Genomic DNA, 24,073 nt, shown 5'->3' with positions numbered 1-24,073 from the left:
ACCTTTCCACTGTTTCCTAAGAGACATGGCACCACTGGGAGTTGTGCAACATTGTGGTCTTCCCACATCTTTCTCAAGATGTTGAACTTGGGAAGTAAAGCTTTATAGATGAGATACAAAAGGCAAACAGTTTACCTCTAATTATCCAAAGTTAGTTATATTTAAAGGTCAGTATGGATGTCTGGTGTTCCAGATAATTTTATATTATGTAACTATTCTTTATTTCCTTCCTCTACTATTTGTGTGGCATCTTTCCCGCAGCAAGTTGAATTGTTCTTTGTAATCATTTTTTTTGTAAACTGTCTTATAGGTGTACTTATAATTATAACAGGGAAGCCTAAATAGGATTTTTTTATTTTTAGCATTTTTGTTACTTGATATTTAAGAGAGACAGATGTCAAGTAAACAAGGCAAGAGTAGAACTTTATTTGCTGTACTGCAATCTCAAACTACTGTAAAGAATTTTAATTAGATGTTATTTTAAGAAGTTTCCAATTCACTGCAAGTCATTGAAGCTTGTAAAGAATTGGGGAGTGTACGTCAAGTATTTTACTCTGTTAACAATCCATGCTGCACCTAATTGATCTGGGACTAGTAGGTCATATTTTTAAGAGTGTAAATATTTCACTGAGTCAGTGTGCCTTTGAGTAAAATGTTTCTACTTATTTAAATTTCTAGTAGGGATATCAAATCAAGTCTGTGGAGTTTAAAGATTTAAAAATCCCTCTTGTTATCTTACCGTCTCCTTCCACTTAACTCATTTTCATTGTCTTTAAAAGGTCATTATTTCTAATATCCCACAACTTCACTGTTTTTTTTTTTTTTTTTTTCCCATTAAGATAGTGATTGTTACAAATCATTCAAAATTCACTCCACAAAATGATTTCTCTGAAATCAGTATCAGGGTGGGTTTTTCCAAGTTGACGCTAGTTTTTAGAATTACACATGGTATAAGAAAAAAATTCATATATGCGAAATTTCTTAGCGTATTCTTTGTAAAGTTACCCTTTCTTTGCACATATAAATATTTTAGAAAAGCAGTTGCTTCTTACCATTAAAAATAAACAGCCTTGAAAAACGGCTGATGCTGGTAGTTCATTGAGGTTAACGAGTAATGTGTGAAAAGGCAGCCTGTCCTTGAGTTGTGAAATGTTGCATAGTTTGTGCACCTCATCAGCTCTGGAATGGCATATGTTGATAGTTCAATTGGCAAACAAGGAGAGCTTCCAATGAAAGGTCCTATTCATGAATTTTTCCTCTTTGAGACTACAGTATTTCTGAAAAATACAGAGTATCTTGTGATATGGCAGTAGTAGAGCTATAGTTGAACTTTCTTTAATTGGCATATATATCCTTAAAGAAAATAATGTTAAAATTTTGAGAAAGACCTGTGCAAACCAACCATGTGTATGTGTTCTGGAACACAAATGAGTCTTTTTGCTTGTTTGTTTTTCAGATTGATGTTTAGTCCAGTAGTAAATTTTGTGTTAAGATTCGATGCAGATACAATATGATATCAGCATTACATAGTTATTTGTCATGTGTCTCTTAATGACATATGTCTCTTAATGGCAGGGATAAGTTCTGAGGACTGTAGTGAGGCTATTCTGTCACTGTGCAGTGTGCTTAAACAAATTAGGTGAGACAGGTCAGTTACTTGATGTGGCCTCTTGATGCAGTTGACACATGAAAAGTGTGAGGTGGGTGAGGTTGCTGATGACTAGCCATGGCTTACTGTTCTGCTATGAACTTTTTTTTGATAAATAGAAGGGAATACACTCTAAAGTTATGATAAAAGTGGAGTACAGTAAACCCATAAGCCAGTAATAGTTGTTTATTATAAATATCAGCCTACGTAGTTGTATGTGCTACACTTGTATGTGGCTGACAGCACAGTAGATTCCTTTACACCAGCATTACCACAAGCACATGAGTAATGCATGGCTCTGATGTCAGTAGATGACAGGAAATTTTCAGCTCTTCGTAATCTTGCGGGACCATAATGGTCTGTGTGGTCTGTGACTGACCTAAATGTCCTCATACAGTGCATTAGCTATATATTAATCTTTTGGTTTCTCTTCAATTCTAGAAGCATATTTGTAGTTCCTTTAGCTCCTTCATTGATTTAAGTAGCAGTTAGCATTGCTTAATGGGAATGATACCATTTCTTGTGTACAACTATATAAGAAGTAGTTTCTTGAATTCTGAGTGAAAGTCTACTATATTGAGAATTTAAGAATTCTTTCTGCTGGTGAAGTCAGTGGTGCAAAAGAAGTGCAGAATCCTGATATTCCTATTTAGGCTGTATCTTCCCTATGTAACCTTTTATCATTAGAGTCTAACCCAGTCCTTAATGTTTTGTTTTTGAAAGCTGAACTCACTTTTATGTACAATGAAGAAATTTTTGCTTTTCAACTTCCTGCTCTGTTTTATTTATTTTTAAGTTCACAGATGAAAATCGCATATATTTATGGTTTGCAGCATGATACTCTGATAATATATGTGTACCTAGAAGAATGGCTAAATCGAACTAATTAACCTATCCATCACCTCACACGTTTACTTCTGTGTATGTTGAGAACACTTGAAATTTGCAGACAGTGATTTTCAAGTACATGATACATTATTATTGACTACAGTCACCATGTTGCACAGTGAGTTCCTTGAACCTGTCACTCTGGTCTGAGTGAAATGTTCTATCCTTTGAATTGCATGTCCCCATTCATCACTTACATCTACATGCCCCATTCCCTGGTGACGTTTTTATTGACATATTCTTTAATGACATTGGTTAAATCTCTTTTGCAGTTAACAAAAAATAAAATGGAGAGGGCTGTTTAGTGGGTGTTTTGAGAAGTCAGGTTAATTCTGGATGTGGCAACATTAAGATCTAGAAAAATTGTTACTTTCGGTTTTACTAGAAAAGTTGAAGGTTCTACTTAATCTTGAAGTTCTAATTATTTTGAAATACAATTCTAGTGATTGTTGAAATGTCTCAGAAGAAGCTTTATATAAAGTTGAAAATTTTCATTTTAAAATTTACACTGCTCCAAGATTTTTAAAAATGCCTGTTATTGATGTTGCGACTTCAAAGATAAGCATATTAAATTTTTGAAATTTCCATGAATAATCAAATTATTTGAATTATAGAAATAATACCTAGGAATGAGTGTTATTTCTCTTCAGATCATGAATAAACTTGAAAAGTTTTACTTATAATTCCACTGGATCATAAAAAATAAATCATTAACAGCATTTCTTTTTAAAAAAAGAAACTATAAGCAGAAAGATAAAATATCCTTCTGAGTATTACTTTAAAAGCCAATGAATTATGAGAAAGCTAAAGTTATACCTTTTTATCTTATATTCAAATCTTTAATGTTTGTCTTTAGCTGGATGTGGAAATTAGTAAGACTGTCTCAAAGGGAGATACTTGGTCTTCTTTCATTATTCTGCTAGAGGCAAGATCAAGATTCTATGATGTTCTCTAGAAGCATCATAACTGGTGAATTTTAGCCTCACAGTATAGAATGAATTGTTATTTGCTAGCCATTTCCATTATTTAAGATCATGTAATTGAAATCAGTGGAAACTGTGGTGTCTACAACCATGAGAAATAAGACAAAAAACATTGCATTTATGTGAAGAGCTTATCATTAATATTTCTCCCTAATCTGCCTTTCTAGCCCCATCTCATGATTCTTTTCCTCAGATCTCTGTGCTCCAGCCACTCATCATTTGTCAATTTTTCTGTCCTTCAGTACCTCTCTCTGCTGGAGTTTTTTTTTTTTTTCAGCTACCTAACTCCTGCTCATTCTTTAGTTTTTAACTTAAATGTCAGGTTCTCAGAAAGGCCTTCCTTTACCAATCATTCTAAGATTTTCCACACCTTATTTTCTTTCATGGTACCATCTTCTGTTCCTTCTAGATCCAGTTACAATTTTTATTTCTTTTTTTCACCACTTTTGTCTTAGAACCTACCCCAGTTCCTGTACATAAGGTACTTAGTTAATATGTACTGAAGGAATGAGGTATGGGTTTGCATTCATTTGAAGCTATATCCTATTTAAGGAGCATTACAAAACATGGAAGGCATTATTAAATTATTAAATTATATGTAGATAGGATTATTATTATACCTCTAAGCATTATTAAACCTCAAAGCCTTTATATTAGTTTATTTTTTGTTTGCTATTGCAGGACACCTGAGTCTAGGTAACAAGAGAGGGTTAATTAGCTCACAGTTCTGGATGCTGGAAGCTCAAGGTTGGGTGATTGCCTCTGATTGATTTTTGTTGAATGCCTAATGATGCTGTAAGTATGGAGGAAAAGAGGGAAGGCAAAAAGACAGACATAGAAAACGTCACATGGTGAGAAAGGAAGCAAAGGAAAGCTGAAGAAATTAACTTAACTTGTTTTATGATAAATAACTTGCAGTAACTAATCCATAAGGAGAACTCATGGCATTAATTCATTCATAAATGAAAGTCCCAGTGATCGATACACCTTCCAGATCTAACTTCCCAGTTCTGCTGCATTGAAGAGTTAATTAAACCCCAGCATGAGTTTTGATGGGGACAAACCATATTCAAACCACAGTAGGAGATGATGTTGGTTTGTTTTGTTTAGTTCAATTTTATTTTCTTTCGGAGGGCGGAAGGAGAAATTTAATAGTGTTGTATAAGCCAGAGAAATTTAATTAAATTTGGCTTGTTAATCTGGTATGGTCCAGAGGTATTTCTTTTAATCAGCTGAGGATTATATTTTCATGTGACATTTTAGAAAGGATAATAAAGTCCATGCAGCCACATGCATAACTCTTTTGCTTACTGATCCATAATTAGAACCAGTGTTTGTGTGGAATCTGTGTTTATGTAGAACCAAAACATCCAAATCACAAGTGAAACTGCTTTCCACATATTTAATTATTCCTTGTATATTAGTTTGAGAATTAGCATATTTAAAGATTTTATTGAAAAGTATAAAATTGGAACCGAATATACCTATGTTATATTTCTTCTTAATGCAGATTAAACTAAAATTTCAAAAGTCCTGTATCAAAACTGGTCTTGAGTAGATTTTTGGTTGTAACTCTTAAGTCAATGAATGTGTTATGAATATAGTAATACCTGTATACATTGTATATAGGAATCTTTGTGCACTTCTGTCATGAAACAGGTGAATAGTATTTCACAAGTATCTAGACATTACCTTGTACTTTCTTGAAATAATTGTCACCATGGCTTTTTTTTTTTAAATTTATTTTTAATGTTAACAAATGGGATACATCTTGTTTCTATTTGTACATGAAGTAGAGGCATACCAACTTTAAAAATTATATCATGCTATCTTATAACAATTTTATAGTGGTTTCTTACTTCAAACTGTACCAGTATAAAACCCCTAAAACTAGTTTTTGGCCTCAACCTACTTTTCCTAACCATTTTCTACAGTATCCCATTGCTTAATATCCCCTACTGCAGTATTCCATCTTGTAACTTTATTTGGTTCCCTTAATTTGAAATAATTAAAACAAAATCACTTTACTTTCTTGCTTACTTCATCCTTACTTGTCTAATCTGAATTTCTGGGTTGTGCTGAGATTTTTTTCTACCTTGTGTCCTTCTTATATTTCTTCCTCTTCCTGAGAAGTTTTTCCCTTGATTTTTCATATTGGGGGAGGAAGGAGGAGTAAAATCTGGAGTAAAAATCACCTCTGTAGATGGTTCTTTGATGCTGTCAAATAGGTTGTCACAGTTAGTGTTCTGAATGTTTCCTGATAGTTACTTCCTTTTCCTATTAAAATAGATGTTCTTATTCTTGAAGCATTTTCTGAATAGTCAAGTGCTAGAACTTGTGCTTTCCTGATGTTTTAATGTCTATCAAAATATTATAGTTTGTGGCATAGGAATTTAGTTCTATCTTGATTCTTTGATGCTTTCATCTGGTTCAGGGACATTCAGGATCCTCAGGATTCACAGTTGAGGGCACCTGAGTCCACCTCAGGATCTGAGAAACCTTTGTGGGGAAGCATATTGGACTAATGCTCAAAGTAGTTCTTGGGTAGGAGTTAGGTATAAACAGGCAATGACATCACAGAAGACATTTAACAGAGTGTGAAGTATATACTTACCACAGAAGTATGTGAAAGAATGTCATAGTGGGCCTCGTGGTGTTGGATATCTCAGTGGTGCAAGACTGGGGGATTTTGGTTTCCTTTTCATACTTTTTTTCTTTTGCTTTTCTGATTTCAACCATGAGCATGGTTATGTTTATGATCTTGGAGGGTGTATGTTAGAAAAAAACAAATCAAGAAAGTGTGTCACTCTGAGAGTATAAAACAGACTTTAAATGACAAAGGTTTGCATTTTGATTATCTCATGAGGTAACTGCCTCTCATCAATTCAGTTCTAGTCATTTTGAAGTTTGGAGTTGCTGATTCCTTACTTTGTGTTTTGCTTGATTTAATTTTACTCTAGACCACATGTTGTAAGTACAGTGGATAATCTCTGAATTTTCAGTTGAATCAATGTTTGGTAACAGAGTCTGACTTTTTTATATTTGGTGATTTTTCTTCTTCGTGCCTTGCCTTAGTCATCCTTGCATTGCTTCAGTGAAATACCTGAGGTAACCAACTTTATAAAGAGAAAACTTATTTGACACACAGATTTGGAGATTCAAGGACATGGAAATTTTGGGGCCTTTTTCTGGTTATGATCACACGGTGAATGTCAATGGTGGGAACACATGTCCAAGTGAGTGCCACCTTTCAAACAGGAGCAGACAGAAAGAATGGCAAGGCCAGGCTTGCTTCTTTTATAACAGTTCTCTCATGAGAACTCAGGGGGTCACACGTGAACTACCTTCAGCTCTAAGGACCTAGGCTCCACCTCCCAAAGATTCCAGCACCTCCTAATGCCACCAACCTGGGACCAAGCCTTTAATCACAGTAGACCTTTGGGGGATACTCATTCCAAAGCATAGTATGCTCTAATTGAAGTTGTAGTAGGTCTTTTGCTTCAGATCACCTCAAGCTCCTTCTGAGATAAACTTTTAATTGCATATAGATGTGTGGCTGACTTTGATATTCATCCACAGCTTTGTCTCTTAAATATCAGATATTTTACTGTTCTACAAATTTAACTTCAAAACTTAATCCTAGCAAGTATTTTATTTATTTATTTGAAAAACACTTCTAGGGACAGAAAAGGTCTTTTATAAGAGACAATAAATCGAGTTTTCATCTGTTTCTTATAAATAAATTTGATAGATTTTTCTTTTTTCATATGCTTCATAAGATTGATTCTGTATCACAGTTACTAGCATTTCCTGTAACAGAAGAAAACATTCAGATCCTTGAAGTGCTGAGTCAGGGGAAAGTATTACGTATGGTGGAGGAAAAGTCTGATAGGAAATATTGCTTCCTCTAGGAAATTAAATACAAAGATCTAAGTGTTATATAAACAATTGATGACCTTATTAGGTAATTTTGTACACCTACTCAATGACTTTAATTAGAAGGTTTTTCTCATCATGATTCATGAGGATTTATAAGGTAATGATACCATACAAGGTTTTACAAGTTGTTTTTGATGTTGATAACAATGCATTAGTTCAGGGAAGGGAGATAGAAAGTACAAGTATAATTGTACATTATTCTGCTTTGCTCTCTTATTTGTTTCTAAACATCTAAGGCATTAGAATCCCCTGGAGTAAGTGTTCCAGAAATAAGAGAGGAAAGTTAAATATACCTGATAGTTTGGGTTCTTGAATTTACAGGTACCCTGACTAATTGCACATACAGTGAAATTTCCCTTTAAATTAAAAGTCAGTTTTTGAAATGTTAGCAGGGCTGTTTTGAGTTAGATTTTCAGTAATTATAAATGATTTGTTCAGCTTAAAATGAATTTCAACAGTGAGAATTGCTCTTGGGATAATTAAAATATGAAGAAATGTGAAAATTATAATAATGTATCATCTTATTTTAAAAACATTGCGATATTCTAGACTAAGTGATATGACATTGTAAAATTAAAATGAATGCTAATTAACTTTATAAGGATTTTCTTTTTAAAAAAATTGGGCCATCCTAACAATAATTGGAAGGTTTGTGAAAGGGCATAAAGCTAGGGCTTATTGATATAGTCTTGTCATAGAATTAGAGAAGAAAAGGATGGGGAAAATTGATTTTAGCAGTATATATTTTTCCATATAATAAAGATAGCTGCAGTTTTTTGTGTGGGAGTTGATCTTCTGCCTTCACTGTGACAAAATGTCTTTGTTGTTAGACAGTGGCATTCATTACTTTCATTTCACCTGTGTGGTATGTTCAATACTGAAGTATTTACTTTGTCATAAGCTACTTAAAACCAGATTAGAAAACTAACCTGCATTTCCTAAAGTAGGCTTATTTTATAAGCTACATAAAAATAGTGTTTTTTTTAAATAATATTTTTTTTTATTATGTTAGAGAATATCAGCATCTCTTTTGGAGTTACTACATAGGGAAAAGGAAGGTAAAACAAAATTGATTGTTACTAAAATTGTTTTTTATATTCTGGAAGAAAGTAACTTAAGGAGAATGGCAGCAAATTTTACATGTTAAATTTTCTGGTCTGGAAAAGTGGCATAGAAGTTCCCTAGAAGCCTCTGTTCCACTGTGGTTGAAATGTCTTCTCACCTTTGTGACCTGCCTCATTACTGCTAATGTAGGTGACACCCTCAAATGTCCCTAGAGAAAGGTGTGTAAAACTTCATTTGACCTTTCTGGACTCACAACCAAGCTACTTTACACCTGCTGATTCTCTTTAAAATCAATTAGATTGTATTCAGGAAAGAAAGTTATTTTTAAAAGTACTTCAGTGTATTTTTTATATATAATCATCTCATAAATGTATGTCTCAAGGAAAAATGGAGAGTGTTTTGCCCCAGGGTCAGGAGTAATACTATTTAACTTAAGGGTGCATGTTTATTTATTTTCTGTTTAATGCTAAAATAGTGTAGGAGTACAATGGAGAAAAATATTTTGTTGTTAATTTAAAAATTGCCTAGAATTCCATATAATTCTATGCTTAAGGTATCTTGGCATCTAACTATTTTCTCTTTTAAAGAAAGATGAAAATTAAAAACTTTTTTTTGGCTTGATTAATTCAGTGAAAGATCTTTTAATATCTAATGTAAATAATTTTGTAATTTCCATCATCATCTGTATTAAAGATGATTTTGGATTGCCTCCAAAATCCATTTTACATATTTCCTGTCATAATATCATCCCTTTTGTATCTGTCCATAGTAAAGATGGTATTTCCTGGGCTCACATTGAGCTGATGTGCCCTGTGAGTAAGTTTTGACAATTGGATTGAGTAGATATGAGCTGTGCAGCTTCTAGATCACACCCTTAAAGAGAGGCTGTTTGCAGTCTTCCTGTCTTCCTGCTTCCTGCTGGAAAGAATGTGAGATGGTCATGAGTCATCCCTGGCCAGATAAAGGAAGATGATGCTCGAGGGATAGCAGAACTTTGAGGGAGAAAGAATCTGGGTCCTTGATTACCTCTAGACTGGCGCTGCTATACTTAGAGCAAGAAGGAAATAAACTATCAGAGTCAGCAGATATTACTCTGTGTTTTTGTCACACATTGCAAAAACTACATGCTAAAACCTGTCACCATTATGACTGGTATCCACCATTTTTGCAGCATTTTTCTGTTTTCTTGAGGTTTAAATTTTGTATAGTAAGATGTGAAGGCATTGTCACATGAAATAGAGGTTTATTAAGTATACACTGGTTAGCCGAAGGCAAGCACCAGATTCATACTAACAAAGCTCTTCAATATTGTATTGTTGTGATTTATACAAAACAGTTGTTTGATGTTAAGCTGTTTTGTGACTATCTCTAACTCTGTTGGATTTTATGACCCATTGAGGCTTAAACAGGATGTTGCTTATTGATAGTCCAGATTTCCTGTTTTTAGCCTGTGTGTCTTCCCTGCCATACCTTCCTTTCTCTTTCTTCTCCGTCATGTCTTTCTATTTCCCTGTGCTTTTTGCTGGTGTCTGGGTGAGTGCTGGTGTTGCTCTGTCTGTATGACTAGTTCTCCCAAGCCCATGGACCCTAATAGAAACCAGGTGCCTGGTGTTATTCCTGAACACACACACACTGGTGAAATTCAGTTATTTGCTTGGGGAATTTGTGGACTCATTATAATGGATGGAAAAAGGCCCTGTACTTTGCAACCTTTTAAACTGAGTAATACCACTTACAAGAATTCATGAATGTTATGGGAACTGACATCCGTGCGGGAGATGAGTACTAGGAAAAAAAAAGTTTCATAATGATGAATGAGAGATTTTCAGAAAGCAGTGTTTGGTTTGTTGTTTTCAGTCCAAAAGGCAGCTTACATCATCACACTGGATATGGAATATAGCTTCACTGAGTGACAAGGATTTGATCCAAAGTTATTTGGTTACATTTCATTATATCAAAATACTCTATACTTGGCAAAATCATTGTAAACTATGCTTGAAGCTATATGTGGGGAAAACTTGAAAGGACTGTTATATGGGAACAATGCATATCTTTCTATTGATATTTTCCCCAAGTTTTATATTTGTAATGTGCCATATTGTATCATATTCCTTATGCATAGCTAAGTGTATACAAATGACAGGCATTTTGCACTTAAAAAAAAAAACCTGAAACTGAACACATGTAGTTTTCCTTGCCTGTGATTCATTCACATTTTAAAATTCATTTTATGTGTGAATGGAAAAGTAAAGGGAACATTTCCTTCCATATCAATATAGAAAATCTTTAACAACATAGTTCCCCATCTCCTGATCTTGAAAGCAGTGTTGAAATTCACTTGGTGCACTAGAGTCACTGTGTACACTGTTGCTTTTCTCTTCATTTTCAGAAACCTTTCCTCTCAAATCTTCCACAATTTTCTGACTTCTTTAGCAAGACACATTCTTATAGACGTCACTATCAATCTTCATAGCATACTCCAGCATTTGAAGGGAACTTTTTCCCACAGTCTTTTTGCACTATTCCTGTCATTTAACCAACTCTGATACCCATGTGGATGACATCAATAACAGAAATTGTTACCATTTTTCCACTCAGCCATGTGTAACTCTGGCCATGTCATGCTACCATCTGGAGTCTTTAATTCCAGAATGCTATTCTTTACCCTCTAACCCTTCTACCTCTTTTATTTTCTTGTACCCATGAAGCCTGCTTTTAAGCTTCTTTGATGTTTTAATCATCTTTTTTTGAGACTGTGACCAAAGGACCTGAGGAGAGCAATTTTAAAGGAGGAAAAATTTATTCTGGGGCTCATTGGTTTTAGAGGTCTTAGTCCATGGACAGCTGACTCCATTCTTTGGAGACCAAGATGATGCAGAAAATCATGGCAGAAGAGTGAGACAGAGGAAAGTGGCTCAGAACATGGCATCGAGAAGCAGAGAGAGCTCCAATGAACAAGGACAAAATATATCCCCCAAAGGCACTTCCCCCAGGGACCCTCATGCTACTTGCCTATATTTGTGACCCATGTAATCCCTATCAGAGGATTAATGCACTGACTAGGTTAGGGCTCTTCTAACTCATTCATTTCATCTCTGAACTGTGCATTGTCTCACACTTGAGCTTTTGGGGGACAGCTCATATCTAAACCATAACATCTGGTGTTCTCTCTTATACCTATCCTCTTGTTCTTCTGGTATCTTTATTCTCTTCAGACTTCTCTTATCCATACTGAGTTTGGATCCCATGAGTCATTAGCCAGACAGATCTGAGTCCAAGCCTTGGCCTTCCAAGTTACTAGCTTTATAATTGGCATAGTCTACCAACTTCTCTGAGTCTCAGTGTCCTACTTCTAAGTAGGATACTGTAACATCCACCTGGTGAAGAGGTTGATAGGCCAACTATCTAATATAGTTGACTTCCTAATTCCAGGAACTTAGTCATCTAAATTATTAATAGCTGCTTTTACTTTAATATGAAATTATTTGAGAGAATGCTAAAAGAAGAGTGGATGAAGTTGGTGGCAGACTTGGTGGAAGGTTAAGAAGCACAGATTTGAGCTTACGAAATCTTTGTAGGCTTTTAAGCCGTGAAATGGCACCATGTAAAATGCACATAAAAGGTTATTTCAGTACAGTTTATGTGATAGTGGTAAAGATTGGGGAATGGAGTAGGAAATTTGTTGGATTTTATATTGAACAGATATGGTGTTTTCCAGGTTAGCATGTCTTATTTAATACTTTATCTCCTTTTAATGGAGATCATGTTTTATACTGCATTGTTACATGGTTTTATTACTTCTTTATGAATGACTTAATAGAAAGCATTTTATGTATGTAGTAAATGGGAGTGTGTTCATTTCTCTGGTCAAGGAGATAATGGATTTTCTGAAATGTCTATTATCTTATTGCTCTACAGGAATTATACAGTGAATAGCATTGGGTATGTGGGGTACTGGAGCCATTTAAAAGCCCAGTGTGCTTGACTTGAAGCTTCAAGACCATTTGGATTTGTTATTTAGGTTGTTAACTAAAATGATTTTCTTAAGAATTTAAATCTTAATAATTGATTGTGTTTAATTTCTAGAAATTTTTGTGTCATCATAATACTCTCAAAGATATTATTCAGATTGGAAATGAAATATGAGTGGAAAGTTTGAGGATCTATCTGTTGATGTGGTGCATTGTTTAATATTCTGGAAAGTGAATGCTTAACATCAGTCAGTAATGATGACATCATTTTTTTTTTTTTTATATTAATGCCTTCACATCTTGTCATCAGGAAGAGTCAATCAAAAGCAGGTCAAAATATCAACTAATGGCAAAGCACTTTGTACCTTAAGTCAATGTAATGGAAGCTGATTTTATTCTAGTTGCTGAGGCAGGAGATACATGGAAGTATATTCTGCAATTGTTAATTTACCTTACTCCAAATTTTTATTAATTAATTTATTTATTCACCATTTCCTTCAGTGATGCTGAAAGAAGAGGAGGTGGAATACCACCAGGAAATCAGTAAATACTAAAATGTTCACAGGAAAATTTTAGCAGTAAGTTCTTCAAGGAAGAGTGCTGTAGGGCAAGAGGATAGATCCTGAGAGGATGCTTGATAATAATGCTATAGGTACTGTTTTGGTCATCCTCTAGGATTGTGTGTAAGGAATGGAGGCTTACTGCTTCTTGAAGGTCTGTTTCTAGAAGAGAGAAGGTGGGATAGTGACCTTTTCAGTGGCTGGAGAGAGGTGGGAGAATGTAGGAGAACCCCGCCCTGACTGCCCTTTGCTGCCTGTTCAGGGTTACTAAGTTTCCTGTGGTCAGCTTCCTCCTCCTCATTCCACCTGCTGTTCCACAGTTGGCATCACCATCCTATTTTAAGATGTTATTACCATAGCCATTTGTGAATTAGGTGTAGATTACAAGATGGACACCAGGGAAAGGAGCAAAGAAGAAAGGGACCCAGAGAAGGGAGACAGGGATTCACAAAGGCAGGTTGACTGTACTTCACAGTTTTCCTGAGCCAAGGCTTGCGGTGTTTTATCTGCTGTGTGACAGGACATATATGACATTTGATTTAGATTCTAGGTATGTTTTTGTGAACTTGCTAGGATAGCAGAACACTAACTATAGCCTAGTTTACATGCATAAGCAGAAGAGGTGTTTGACACTTGAATTTAGTCACTGGTAACAGTCTCCACAAATGATGCACCTCATAAGGCCCCTTATACATAAAATTGTATTACAGAGGAAGAAGACTGCCGTACAGTAACCTGCCCTTCCTGTCAATACTCCACATTTATCCTGTGGGAATTAGCAGAAAGAGCTACAGAGTGAGCTCTGGTGGATTTGGCAACTTGTAAATCTGGAGTTTGGAGATTGCTGAGGTCACAGGAAGAAAATGCCACTAAGCTTAAGGTTGTGATTCCCATTTAACTGCCTGCTTCTCAGGAGGACAGATGGTGGAGAGAAGCAGAAGTTCCAGAGGACCTGTGAGTACAAAAGGTGAAGTAGGAATGGTGACAATATTGGGGAAATGCAAAGGATATTATTTGGATTTTTTTAGGGAAGAAAAGGGAACATGGTGAGTTGATCCCAAGTCAGTTCTTCAAAATTAATAATAGGACTAGGTTGGGTGAAGAGTGGCACTGAGGGAAGGAAATAATAGGGAAATTGTAAGAATGGAAGTCAAAGGAACTCTGTAGGGTATTTTTAAACTATGGATAGAAGAGAATTTCTGGGTGCAGAGTTCAGGGGACCCTGACCAATTAGAACTAAGCACAAGAGATTAGTTGTAACTTGAGACTAAGAGGGTAATTGTGGCTCAGACGGATAAACATCCTCCTTTTCAAAGGTCAGGATTGCTGAGGCAGTGGCTCAGTCCTTGTTTGGTAGAAGGAAGAGACACCTGGCAGTTCCTTTGTGAACCTAAGGATGCAGAAGACTGAACTTCTGGAATAGATTGATTTGGAAGTAGACTAAGCTAATCAAGTAGTGTGAAATCTCCTACATGTTCTTTAAATTGATTTCTTTGAATTCACAGTTCTCTCATAATGTTTTAAAAAATGGTTTGTGGGTCTGAGAAATGTCAGAGCTGAAGGAGCTATGGCAGATGGGGGTGGATATAGGAAGAAGAATGCAAATCCTACTGGGTCAGTCAGGAGGAGAAGCTCTCCTGTGCCCTTTTCCTAAGCTCTGTGGGTGGAAGGCCTCCAAGAGAGGCAGAGGTGACACCAGGCCAGGGAGCCTTCTGTTTCGGGGCTGCCCCCATCTGTGTGGTTGTGTCACTGGCACTGATAGCCAGAAACAGCTGTTTGAGTGGAGTTCAGACTTGCTGTCTATTTTTGGTAGGAGCAGGAAGTATGTCAGAGGCAATGTTTGAGTTTTAGGGCCTTTCGTAAGGGTCTAAGATAAAGCTGTTCAGACCTTCTGCCCTCTGTCATTTCACTTATCGAATTAAAGCACAGCCTTTTAATTTCAGCACATTTAACTTCTGGGGATGAATAGGGCATTGAACAGATTCTATAAACAAGTGCTTTTCTCAGCCATAAACAGGAACACAAGCATCACAAAGATAACATGTCAGCCAGGCACGGGTGAGGAAAGGGACAAGGCTCAAGAGCTTTCTCTGCTCCACTCTGGGAAGCAATTCTACCCTTTGGTTTAACAAGCAGTGAAGTAGCCAGGCATGGTGGCACATGCCTGAAATCTCATTGACTCTGGAGGCTGAGGGATAGGTAGTCCCACCTGTTTTAAAGTTTGAATTGTGGGGAAAAGTGAGAAGGAAAGAAATCATGGCCTTGGAAGTGAGATCTCTGCCTCTTCTGAGTCTGAAGGATAGAAGCCAGGCAAAGATATGAAGAAACACTGAAATGATTAAAAGTCAGTTGAGGAAGAGAGGGAGGCAAGTCATGAGCACACGTCCTATTTTAGTTCATTTGTATACATTTAAATTCCTGGGAATCTTGAGAAAGCCAGGTCACCAGTTGGAGGATTGCAGTATTTACCTGTGTGTTCAGGGAGGAGAGTCCAAATGCATACTTGGCATTGGCACATCTGTCATGGCCTGATGTTTGTAATCAGGTTTTCTTCCTGTCTGCCTTGCAAGGATTGCTTTCTTCTTCATTTTTCCCCCCCAATAACATTTATGTGAATCTGTACTCTTACTGTGAAATTTTAACTTTCTGTCTACAGAGTACTTTCTGTGATGGGATACTATTTTAGGACTAGAAGGGACCAAGTGAATGAGTAAACCTTTGAATTGTTTATTTGGCATCGAGAGATTTGTGGATCTCTTGGGCCCAGGTACCACATTTGAATAGTAGATTCCATATATCTAATCTTTAAGGACCTAGAAATACTGAATAATTTTAGCTAGGGACTTAATTGTTTTGTATATGGATATATTTTTTGTGTTTGGATGTAAGAAACAACAGTGTATTGGACACAACTTTCCTACGTTTATATATGAATATGCCAACAGTGAAACTTCACATACATACAACCACAAGAATGGGATCCTAATTAGAATAAGCTGTATGCCATGTATGTATGTATAATATGTCAAAATACACTCTACTGTCATATTTATCTAAAAAGAAAAGAAAAACAGAACAAGTACCTAGATCAGGTTTCTTTTATTTTTAATATATATATAGATATTTTAGTTGTCAATAGACTTTTTATTTTATTTATTTATACATGGTGCTGAGAATCGAATCCAGTACCTCATGCATCCTAGGCAAGTGCTCTACCACTGAGCTACAACCCCAGTCCTAGATCAGGTTTCTTTATCCTATAAGATTAGGAAGAGAGAAATGGTATTTTTCTTTGGCATTTGCATGATATCTAAGTGTTGGGGATCATGGTGTCCTGTGGTTCCTCATGATCCTCCTCCCTTCGTATCCTCCCTCCGGGATTTAGGTAAACTACTCTTTTTAGATCATATCTCATGAACTTCCATTAAAATTGTTGGTGCTTTAGTGTTCATAAAATTAAAATTTTACTTTCTCTAGTAAAGATCAAAGTGGAGCAGGAGGTAGCAAAGATAGAAAAAATAAACTTTCTAGGACTTTTGAGGCAAAATGAATATTCACATTATCAGTTCTATTCATTTCCTTTTACTGGGGCAGAATCTAGTTTTCTTGATTTATGTGGTACTAAATTCTTAAAGCATTATCCCAAACAATTTCTTTCTGTACATTTTAATTTTTGTTTGTGGAATTCATACAACCTAATTATAGGAGAGGCTTAAAACAAAATGCCTATGTTCTCTCTCTCTGAGCTGCAACAGGTTATGTTTCTTAGTCACCATAAGAACAAAGAATGGGATGAGTGGTGGGTAGAATTCCTCATTAGTGAGCTTGGATTTGACACCTTGGCTTTCTGTACATTTGTATTACAATTTTCCCCCTAAATTCAAAGTAAATCTTTCTTCTGCTATTTAACTTCTTTGTGGTAGCTTCTTTGCTAACTCTAACACACTTAGATGAGATTTTACTACAAACATAACATTTTCATTACAAGGATGTATTTTCCAAGTACTAATAGGAAAGTGATGTATGAATGAAATTTTGAAATTGTTTGACACTCTGTATATGCAGCAAGTAAACCTGAAAATGGCATCCTCTTAAAGAAATTTGCTCTGCATCAATTCATCAATTAGTGTAAGCTTCAGAGAATACTGTATTTCTATAAATCAGAGTTTAAAGTTTTCAGGAGCATGGGAACAAATAAACACAAACAAAATAACTAAAACCAAAATTTTTGATTATTTTTGGCCAGAATCTGTATTGTATATATATATATATATATCCTCATTCACACTCTTGTGTTTTTTGATGAATCTATTAATTTGATTTTCAGAGAAACTTGATGCTCTAACAAGTTTTTATAGTTTTCTTTTTAAGTGGTTTTTACATTGATTGACCATGTTCAGTTGAGATATGAAGCCAGACTTAGACTATATCTAGCATTTTAATATGTAGCACAGTGGAGTTACTGTATAACCACTTGTGAGTAGAAGGATTTCTGTTTTGCAGATTGGCAGGTGCAGTTGTGAAATGAAGTCAAAGAGTTGAGTTGAAATTAACCTTTTTTTTTTTTTTTCTCTACTTTTTGCTTATTTTCACTGAGTGTTTTTTAAAACAGATTAATAGCACATGGAAAATAGCCTTACATTTCTAAATTTAATTTGCTAGTTTCTCTATTATATACTTCAAAAACTGCTAAACAATATCTAAACAAAACAACAAAAAAGTGGCATCTTTAAAAAAAAATTCGAAGTGGTTTGAAATGATTAAATTAAAATAGTTGCAGACCTTATTTATGATTATTTAAATAAAACTAACCTGTATAATCATCCATTTTTCTAAACCAGGCTTTTCACATCTTTATTGGTTGAAGTATCCTTGCTGTTTCTGTTGCCCAGAATTGAAGTATTTACATTAAATTCAGTGGTAATGTAAAGTGGCATTTGTTATGTATTTATCATAAAAAGCAATCAGAACTATCTAGGTATTTTTGCTGGTGTATTTATTTCGAGGTTCATTATTTTTGAAATGTCTTTCCATTTGCCCTAACTGCAACACCTGGAGATTTCATGCCTCAAGACTTCTTTTTTTCCAGTGTAGAAATATAATCTCAATAAATGTTGATTGTTGATGATGATAAACCATTAAAATTAATGACTTATTTACTAAATGGAATTATTATGAGATGGGAGATCTTTTTAGGTCTTTTTTTGTCTAGAATCTAAGTTTTATAATATTAGACCTTTACTTACATTTTATTACTAATTTTATTAGTTTCCATTCTTTGGAATAATTGTTAGAAGTTTCTTTTTTTTTTAAATTTTTCTAGTTGTAGATAGATACAATATCTTTATTTTACTCATTTATTTACTTTTGGTACCTGGGTTTGAACCTGGGTTGTAACAACTGAGCCACATCCCCAGTCCTTTTTAATATTTTATTTAGAGACAGGATCTCACTGAATTGCTAAGGGCCCTGCTAAGTTACTGAGGTTGGCCTTGGAATTTCGATCCTCCTGCCTCAGTGTCCTGAGTTGCTGAGATTACAGGTGTGCGCCACCTCATCCGACTTATTTATTTCTGTGTGGTACTGAGGATCGAACTCAGTGCTTCACACCTTCTAGGGAAGTGCTGTACCCACTGAGCCCCAGCCCCAGCCCCAGAACTTTGTTTATAACTTTTTATTAAGTCCAATAACATTTGTGATGTTTTTGAACAACAGCTTAATATTATTGTGAATATTTTAAAGGAAAGGATATGGATTTCTAGAAATTAGAATTTTAAAGAAGACATAATTAAGTTTTTCAAGAAAATTATTTTTGCAAGTTGATATTATTCTGGGAAACAAATTTTGGCATAGTGAATTAAAAGGGTAAATTGATAGACATAAAGTTCATAAAGGCAAATTCAGTTTTACTGCTTATGACAGTGTCCCTTGCTTTATGCCTGTATGTATAATACCTCAGATACCTGACCTGCTTATTAAATGCAAGTACATTTCCCACAGAAACCAAGAACTTTGACATTGTCACTTTTCTGTCTGCCTTTATTGCCAAACTAGTGGTATACAAAACTCTTTTAAAAGTGTTCCAAACTAATGTTGTCTATTATTGCTTAAGTTTCGAAATGCTATAGTTTTCAGACCTTGCTCTACTAAGTTTCTTTTGACCTTGCTGTTCAGGCCTCTCCTTCACTATCCATTGCCTTTTTTTGTTTCCGTGGTGCTGGGGATTGAACCCAGGGCCTTGCGCTTTCCAGGCAAGCGCTCTACCAACTGAACTATATCCCCAGCTCTTCCCATTGCTTTTTTAAAATATTCACCTCTGGTTTTCAGTAATGTTACCTTGGGTTTTCCTTGTTACCTCGAATCTACTCCATGTACGTTTTTCTCATCGGGTTCTCTTCCATGCCAGTATTCTCCAAAACTTTTGTTAGTGTCACCAACTTCAGGTCACCAGTGGTAATGTATCCCCCGCCCTTGTTTTAATCTTTTTCTTTTAATCTGAGTTCTATTGAAAACCTCTCCCTTAATATAGCTTCCTTAGTTAACTGCTGCTCCTTCCAGTGCTCTGTTCTTGTGAACGTTATGTCAACCTTCCATCACTCATGGCAAGATGATCACTCATGGCTGCCTTCCAGTATTTTGTTCCTTTATGGTGCTACAGCTAGAGAAGGCTTCCTTAACACTTGAATCCCATGTGAGCATTTGCTTTTGTTACAGAAGATTAGATATCCTTTTTGTAGTCTGGCTTATTTACATATTCCACCTAATTAAAAAAAATTTTTTTTTAGTTGTCAGTGGACATTCATTTATTTATTTATATTTGGTGCTGAGAATCAAACCCAGGGCTTCACACATGCTAGGCAAGCGCTCTACCACCGAGTCACAACGCCAGCCCTCCATCTAATTTCTTAACACTTCAGACTTGTTTTCATTCCTTTATAACCCTAAAAGCATGTCATGCCCCTTCTTATTTCTGTGTCTTTAGTCATGATTTCTCTCCCACTCATCTGGAATCTGTTCATCTGACCCACCCATTCCTAACCTGACTTTTCCATGAGATTTATGCCTTGCTGATTTCTCCTTTTCAGGCACTGTATTGGATTTTAAGAGCATGGATATCAGTGTATGCCAAAGCATACTTTGTTTTATATTAAGTAGTTCCTCTTATCCACAGTTTTGCTTTCCATAGTTTCAATGATTTGTGATCAACTTCAGTCTGAAAACATTAAATGGAAAATTCCAGACATAAAAAAATTCTGGAGTTTTAAATTGTGTGCCATTCTGAGTAGCCTGATAAAATCTTGTACCATCCAACTATATCTCCCCTTATAAATCATCTCTGTCTACTATATTTACACTGTATACACTACCTGCCTGTTAATTACTTAGTAGCCATCTTACTTATCATGTCAGTTAACCACATTATCACAGTGCGTGTGTTTAAGTAACCTTTATTTTCATAATTATAGCTTCCAAATTCAATAGTAGTGATGCTGGCAATTCTTACATTCCCTAGAGAAGCCATGATTTGCTTCCTTAACTCAATAAGGAGAGAAAGAAAAAAATTACGTTGAGGTTGCTGAGCTCTAATGTTAGAATGAAACATGTATGTATGACTTGGTACTGTCTGTGGTTTTAGGCACTTACTGGTGTTCTTGGAACTTATCCACTTGGACACGGGTCTACTGTATTTAGAATTGCTTAGACTTTCTATCTAGTTGAAATGTAAGTTTCTTTGATAGAGATCATGTATTATTTGGTAGCCAAGTCACTACAGTAGTGTAGTGCCCATCTTTTATTGCTAAGTAAACTTGATGGATGATTGAATTGATTAAGGAGATAATATGTCAGCTTTAAACCAGAAAATTTTTCTTGAAAGTGTATACCTTTGTATGTGAAAGCATAAAGTATAATTTAATTTATGTATAATTCACCCCTGTAATTAACTCTAAAAGATAGTGTGCTTTGTTCCTTTTTATAGACTACTTTCTGAAATGGTTTTATTTCTATTTATTTACTTATTTATTCATTTTTAATTCATTTTAATTTTTTATTTTTTGGTGGATTATGGTTATGCATAATATTGGGTTTCATTTGTACATATTCATAAATGCATATAACATAGTTTTCTCCATTTCAATCTCCAGTATGTTCCCTTTTCCTCCTTCTTCCATCCCTTGATCTACTTGCTCTGCCATATTGATCTTCCTTCTGTTTCTTTATTTAATTGGTACTTTAAGTTATACATAAAAAATTGGAATAAGTCGTGATGAATTCATACACACACATTGCATGATTTTGTCGATTTCATTCCCTAGTCTTTCCCTTACCTCCTCCCTCCTGCTGAGAGACAGGGTTTTAGTTTTGTTCTTTTACATGTGGATTTCCAGCACCATTTGTTAAAAAGGGTATGTTTTGTCCAACATATGTTTTTGGCATCTTTGTTTTGTTTCAGGTGACTATGGGGTGATAAACTTACTCATTTAAAAGAATTAATTTAAAAAAATAATGGCAGTCAACATATTAATTTCATGGCTTTGCAAAGTGGAAAACAGTATTAAATCACATGACACTTAAGCAGTCTTTGTTAATTTTGTTGAATCTGATCAAAGTTATCATTGGTATTTCATTATAGTATAAAACCATTTACATGATTGTTATTCTGGTTTTTGCTTAACGTCTTTTGAACAGAATAGATGTTTTTATTTATATTTACCACAATTTAAGGGAATAAAGATTTTTTATTTACTCAATACAAATGTAGGTACCTATAGGTATATAAGGCACTCCTTCTACATATAAAGCTCAGATTGCCCTGAAGGGATTCCCAAATTAGGAAAACAATGTACTTCTACAAAAGAGTATTTTTTTTTTGCATAGAAATGTGCTGGGAAGTGCTTTTAGACAATTCTAAATAAAGAACTCTTGAGCACAAAGAGATTTCTTATACTTAACTGGGCTGATTACTGAGAGTTTTGTGGAGGAAAGAGCATTTGAATTTATCTTCAGAAACAGATGGGATATTGATGTTTGAAGATGAAAGATGGAGGAACTATATGTACAAGATGTAGGACCAGAAAATACACAGTGGTGGTGGTTTTGAGAGGGATAGAAAATTTGTTTCTGGATGTAGGTAATAGCAGATCTTGGAAGAATTTAAGTCTTAAAATATGGAAGTTTGTCACATTCATTAGGAAATGAGGAATAATTGAAGAGCAGTGAAGTGACCAAAGGTGTGTTTATGAAAATTTTACCCCACTGTCAAGGATAAATTTGAGCTCTATGAAATTGTTAGTTGGGACATTCCTAGGAAACCATTGAGGTGCTATAAATAAGAAAAAATTGAAACCTTAAGAGATAGCAGTGGGAATGGGGAAAAAGGAATGGGCACAAGAGTGTCTTCAGAAGAATCAGCAAAACTTTATGCCATGTTCCTTTAGACTCCATGAATCTGTTTAGTCATTCTTTCAGTATTGGTTACATGTATTTTATGCCCTTCCAATATATTCTTTGGTGGAAGGTTCTTAATTGATTAAATTACTTCAGTTTTAGCATCAAAGGGTGTTGTCTGTTATGACAAATAAGATTTGTTCCAGAATTTAAATAGTGTTACAACTAGCATTATATAGAACGAAAAAAAAAAAAAAAAAAAAAAAGAAAGCAACAATTACTTAGCCACAGGAATGCTGATCAGTTAATTTAGGCATATCAACAAGTCCTCATATCTGGGTTCTACTTTGTAAATTTTATTTTTCATCACATTGTATTTTCTCATTATCTTTATGCACATATAAACAGAAAGCACATAAAAGCTTTGGTTGGGATAATTTAAATTTGTCCCAAATCTATTCAGATTTTTGGTTTCACTCATTGATTTCTCAAGTTACAGGGTATGATTATTTGGACATAAAAACCAGATGATGTTTCTTTCATTTTCATTAAAGAGAATTAAAAAAAAAAAAAAAAAAAAAAACATACAATCAAAATTGTTTAGTTGAACTGCATTTGAAGCCAGACTATATACAGATGTGGTTTCAATACCATCAATCAACTTTTCCTGTCTTAAGATCTTTCTGCATGGGAGAGTATAATAGGCCTTGCAGGCAGTTGTATTAGATAGATTTTCTTCATTGAAATGCTGCCTGATTTGACGGAGATGAAAAGCAGATTTCCCAGAAGTTGGGAAGAATAGGAAACAGTCATGGTTTTCTAAGAGCAGTTGAGCAATGCTATACTTGGTGTTTTTGTTACTGGAGTTTTTTGGTGTAGGCACACCCGTAATCTTGTAATATTGCTTCCATATGTATAGCAGCTTGTGCTACATGTGTGAGTCTTTCTCCAAGAGTTGTATATTCTTTATTCTTTTTATGATAATTGTAAATATAGTATTGTTTTTAGCCCTTGAGAATATAACCTTGTAAACCTTGAAAGACTAGTTTTTTGTTTTGCCAGTTTTATTGAGGAATAATTGACAGTTAAAACTAATTTGTAATTGTAATTTGGAGTCATTTTATAGTAAAAAATGCTGATATTTATTTCCTCATTTTTTAATTGTTGCATTATTGTACATATTGATGGGTTTGTTGTTACATATTCACACATACATATTTTACACACTATAATAATACAATTTGACCAATATCACTCCCCAGCACTTCCCCCTCCCTCTCTATCTTCTACCTCTTGGTCCCTTTCCTCTGCTGATCTTCCTTTGATTTTTGGGAGGCCGCCCACCTTTGTTTTCCTTTTTACTCTCTAGCTTGCACATATGAAAGAAAACATACAACCCTTAACCTCTGAGTTCGACTTATATCTCTTAACATGATGGTCTGTAGTTTGATCCACTTTCCTGCAAATCTCGTAATTTCATTTTTCTTTATGGCTGAGTAAAACTCCGTTGTGTATGTATATCACATTTTCTTTATCCTAGGCTGGTTCCATAGTTTGGCTACTGTGAATTATGCTGCTATGATCATACATATGCATGTATCACTATAGTAAGAGGACTTAAATTCTTCAGAG

The 24,073-nt window shown here is 35.0% G+C and overlaps 1 protein-coding gene across 7 annotated transcripts in view; it reads left to right on the top strand.

The window, feature by feature from the left end:
* The window catches only part of CBLB (Cbl proto-oncogene B), a 207,877-nt gene that overhangs the window by 29,677 nt on the left and 154,127 nt on the right, over window positions 1–24,073 (top strand). The window contains exon 2 of one of the 7 annotated variants that reach the window (XM_079100821.1): window positions 13,765–14,021. The exons of the other annotated variants lie outside the window; for them this stretch is intronic. The gene's annotated coding sequence lies outside the window, so the exon portion shown is untranslated. The remainder of the gene's footprint in view (window positions 1–13,764; window positions 14,022–24,073) is intronic. 7 annotated transcript variants of the gene reach the window in all.

This window comes from Sciurus vulgaris (assembly GCF_902686455.1).
Source record: "Sciurus vulgaris genome assembly, chromosome: 10".
In the NCBI taxonomy this organism is placed as follows: Eukaryota; Metazoa; Chordata; class Mammalia; order Rodentia; family Sciuridae; genus Sciurus; species Sciurus vulgaris.
The sequence above is the reverse complement of the archived record's forward strand: the minus strand, read 5'-3'. Positions and strand labels throughout refer to the sequence as shown.